The sequence below is a fragment of the Chanos chanos genome, chromosome 10, assembly GCF_902362185.1.
Source record: "Chanos chanos chromosome 10, fChaCha1.1, whole genome shotgun sequence".
NCBI classification, from domain to species: Eukaryota; Metazoa; Chordata; class Actinopteri; order Gonorynchiformes; family Chanidae; genus Chanos; species Chanos chanos.
The window spans coordinates 13,852,166-13,857,237 of NC_044504.1; the positions used below are offsets into that span (position 1 = coordinate 13,852,166).

The 5,072-nt window shown below is 38.0% G+C and overlaps 1 non-coding gene across 1 annotated transcript; it reads left to right on the forward strand.

Annotated features, from left to right (window-relative positions):
• The first annotated feature begins 3,415 nt into the window (after positions 1–3,415).
• Positions 3,416–3,600, forward strand: LOC115823609 (U2 spliceosomal RNA). Its single transcript, XR_004025640.1, has one exon. It is a non-coding gene; the product is annotated as a U2 spliceosomal RNA (small nuclear RNA).
• Positions 3,601–5,072: the final 1,472 nt, after the last annotated feature.

Here is a 5,072-nt window from a genome sequence, read left to right on the forward strand (position 1 = left end):
GCGTTGTCCAATCATGTCTTATTTTCTCTCACCTCTACACATGTTGAAGGTAGCAAAGAATTTTGATATTGCTTTAGTCTTGACAGGGTCTCACCTCATGTGACTACACTGCTAAGCATGCTCTGTCATACTGCCATCACTGCCACTGATTTAGATATTCATCTGATGAAAATGTCACAGGAGAGCAAGGTTCAAAGACAACCGCGGATCAAAAAAAGCAAAAAGTTTTTGACAGGGTAAGGTCAGAAACTAAGCAATTAATTGAACCAATAGTTTTATCTTCACTGACGATATCTTCCTAACAGCATGCTTGGGTGACTGAACTGACACAATGGCTTCCTTTGTCAAGATTTTGACCAATATTTCAGCTCCAGTGAATGAGCTTTTAGTTTTGCCTTTGATATTCACCTTGAGGTGGAACTGTCTGTCAGCCCCTAGCTCTCTCTATAAGTTTTGTGCAGTAACAAAAGAATCCTGTATAAACTGGTATGAATTTTGAAGCCTTCATTCTATCATTCAATCATAATACTGATCACCATGTAAAAGGAAAAAAAAGTTTTATTTTCCCAAAGTTATTTATTTATTTATTTTAATAATTGATGATGTGGTTGACTGACTTATGATGGAATGTGCTAATATAAAATCTGGGATGTAGATTTAGAATTGTTTGTTCAGGGTGCTAAACAGATGTTTTCAGACTATCCATGATGTCCTTCACTAATATTTTTCAGTTATTATTATTATTTATTTATTTATTTATTTATTTATTTATTTTATGAGCAAGTAGAATCTGTTGAATCTGACTGAGACAAAACAACAGAAGAAAAAAAAAACAAAAAAAACTTTCACCTGAACTTGTTCCATCCAGTCAAAGTAAAAGAAAGGTTAGTGTTGGCACTAAACAATCTTGTGAAGCAGGCAAACAAGTGTTGATTTAAACATGTCTCTTCTCTTCTTAATACCTTTGAGCTAAACAAAGCCCTAATGAAGGAATATTCGGCATTAGTCCATGAGAAGGCACATCTGTGTTTATCATAATCCCCTCAGTGAGGAGGCTGATCCGTCTGCTGCCGGACTGAGCCCTGCTCCCTGGAGTCGACGCCGTCAAGTTGATAAGACAGCTTCTCTTGACTACCTGCCAGAATGGAGTGGAATAGGCATCAAAAACTGGCAAAGTGTTGACTGTCTAGTGATCAGTATGGATGTGGATTTCTTTCTGCATGGATATTCAGAATGCCTTGATGCGACTTTGCAAAGAGGCAAAGACTTATTCAAAATGTCTTACCATGCTGCCCTACCACTTTCACAGCCAACAGCAAATATGCTCATATTTAAAAGTGTTTTACCCCAAGTATCCAGAACCCTTCTGCTACAAGTTACTCTACTTGGTTTTCTTTTGTTTATCACTTATTTACTAGGTACATGTTGTCTTTTGGGAAGTCAGATTAGAAGTCATATGTGTTAACCTGATCTGTAAATGCTTCATTTGAAATTCAGATGTATGCAAGCAAACATCCTGTACCACCCGGTGAAAATTAAATCAATTATTCATTTCTCTGTTAGCATCAAAGATATGCTTTCCTGGCATGGAATCCACAATATGTGGTATGTGTTCATGCTGGGAGTGTCTGATGTGTGCTACTGTTGACTCAAACACTTGTCTAAGTGACTTTGGAACAATAACAGCAAAACCCCAATATATAAAGTGTACTCTGTAGTGCTGATAGTTTGCCTGACTGGTCCTATATCCCAGAAGGGAATGGCAAAAGGCTAGATGTTGACTTTGATGGGGGCAGACAAGAATTCCTAAAGCCAAACACTCAGAGACAAACAGTGCAAAATGCCATGCAAACTTCACTTCCTCCACTCTGATAGAGTATTAAGTTCTCTGACCTTTTTATTTAATGAGAAAACACACATAAAGACACACACACACCAAAGCAAATGAGGCAACAGAAACAAAGTACTAGAGCCTGGCTGTGAAATTGAAATCTCAATATTCAGTTCAGTGGGATTCTAACCCCAGTGCTGTGTTTGTATTCATTTAGTGGAGACTGCTATGTGGGTGGTTGTTTCCAGGCTTTGAGCATGAAAACAAGTTGTCCTGATGGCAACTAGATCAAAATGGACTAGATATGTGCCCCCCCCCCCCCCCCCCCCCCCCCCCCCCCCCCCCCCCCCCCCCCCCCCCCCACACACACACACACACACACACAAAGTCTATCTTTTCTTTTACCCAAGGAGAATAAAAAAAAAAGATGGTTTCTGTTTAGAGTCTTAATGTGTTTTTCTCCTATCATTCTCCCTGGGTCAAAGTCTTTTGAAAAGGTAGCCTGTCGTGTTTGATGAACAGTTTCTCAGGTGCATTAGAACAGGACTTTGTTTCCTTGCTTGCTTTGGCAGAGTATTCACTTTAATGCCCAGTTTGGTTCTTGCACATTCTTTTTTTGGGCCTGCAGTATTTTTCTTAAAATTTTCCATGAGTTTTAGAACCTTTAGAAATACTCCAGTAATTTCTAATGGGAGAAACACGTGCAGTGTAATGTGTACCTCATAGTGAGAAACCAAGGAGGACTGACCTTACAAATATACCTGCATTCAAATTAGTCATTTATAAATTATTATAACTGACAGGTCAAATAGTATTTATACATATTTGTGAATTATTTTTTACAGAAATAAAAAGAATGTGCTAAAGCAATAAACTTTTCACTCTGCCACGAGTCATGAGGGCATCCTTCTGTCCAGCAGTGAAATGATGAAGACAGTGAGGGTCAGTTACTGTTTGAATATTCTACACTGTAAATGACACTGTATTAGTCTTTAGTGTTTTATTTGGAGGTCCATGACACACATGTTGGTTCAGAGCAAGCATTGATAACAGTAGCTGATTTTGCCAAGTTACATGATCTTTTGACTGACAAATCAGAGGACAGAACAGAAATGTGACAAGGATGATACAGGAGTGTGGCAGTGTATTTGTTTAAGGGCTAAGCACACACACACACACACACACACACACACACACACACACACAAATATATATATATATATATATATATATATATATATATTTTTTTTTTTTTTTTTTTTTTTTTTTTTTTTTAAGTAATGTGATGTGTAGCTGGCTTATCTGATCAGATTTACACACCAGTCTTGTATGAGAACATGAGATCTTCATGAGAAAAAGCCTGTAAAATACCAGTCAACTTGCTAATATCAGTACATATGTGTGTATTGACTGCATGAAACAGTCACGTAACTTCTGTCTGGTTGTTTTTTTGCACAGACCAGATGTCCTCATAGCCTTGTCTCATTAAACATTATTGATCAAATGAATGTTGTTAGACAGCTTACAAGAGTCCTATGAAGCATCAGACATAGGGAATTCCATCACTGAAATACATAGCCAAAAGGTCGTTTTCAGCCTTTTGACTAAGATCAAGTGTAGTAGCTGTTCTTATCAGTTTAATATCTGATATGTTCTCTATCAAAGAACTTCATATGGGCTTTGTAGCGGCTCAGTGGTTAGTACTGTTGCCTCACAGCAAGAAGGCCCTGGGTTCAAATCCTGGCAATCCCAGGTCCTTTCTGTGTGGAGTTTGCATGTTGTCCCAGTGTTTACTCCCACCACGAAGATGCTAGGATCAGTACTTATGTCAGTGACCTTGGCCAAGGCACTGGCAAAAAGACCTGGATTGGTCCTCGTGCGCTGGTGGCTGCCCACTGCTCCTAGCTCATTGTGTATGTGTGTGTGTGTGTGTGTGTGTGTTCTCACTGGTGTTAGGATGGGTTGAATGCAGAGACTACATTTCACTGCTCACTGCTCAGCATGTGTGTGACAAATAAGCTACTTTCATAAAAGAACAAACATATTTCTTTTGTCAGTATATTTCAATATATTTGCATTATCTGGCATATCCGTCAAAAGATGATATAAAAAAGAGTGCTTGTGTGAGATGGGGTCTGCATAGGTAGATTCAAGTGTGTTTGTGGTCCAGATCATATCCTACATTCCTAACCAAATTGGTTGCTAACACGACCAGTTTGTTCTCAGAGCCTCTCCTCAGTAACACACTCATTCTGTAAGGCAATGGGAAGTCAATTTTAAGGTTTATGCAATGGTTTTAATCTGCATTTTAATAAGTCTAAAAATCAGAGGCACTGTAATTTTGGTGACGTTGCTGACTCTCCTCACTATATATAAGAATAAAAACAAAAACATGCTTTCATATAATGTCCAGAGGTCGATCTTCCATATCACCACAATGTTGGACATTAGTTCAAAGCCATGCCAAGACTGAGCAAAAAAAAAAAAAAAAAAGCATGCTGTGGATAAAATATACAGAGAACCAAATGGCTGACGAAAGATTCAGATTAATTGCCAACATGTATGTTGATCAGAGGAGTGATATTACACTTAACCTCTTCATTAACCTTTTTTCATTGATGTCACTTGAATAATATCCCAGGAGGGTTACAGTTGAAGGGGCTGTAGATGATTCTTATCTTTTTAATTAATAATGATATATACTTTTTGGGGACTCCAGTACAGCACTGCATACGTGACATGACTGCATATATCATGTATTCTCATAATGTATCATGTCCTCTTTGCTGTGAGCAATTGTGTTAAGTGTGTCACCACGTACTGTTCAGTCATAGTGGTTGAATCAAAGGCAATAATTTAAAAAAAATTGAAAACTGATGATATTTTGCCTGCGGTAGTCTAAAACCATGGAAGGCTATAGGCATTATAATGACATATGCCTCTAATGCTGGATAATTGTGTTGAAGGTTTCATTGTGGGAGATGCCTTTGGGACTTTTGGGAGTTTTGGCAAAAACAAATATGGATGGCATTGTTTTTTTTCCTGAGAGACACACTGCCTGGTGAAAAAACTCAGAGTTAAACTCATGCCTGCCTGTCAATGGGACCAAGACTAGACTTATTAGTGGGAAATCAAATGTAGGTCATATGGATCACCTTTAACTATTTCAACAAAGACACAGTTTGTCCATAAATCTACAATGTTGTTTATACACAAATATAATGTATGGAAATATGAAAAT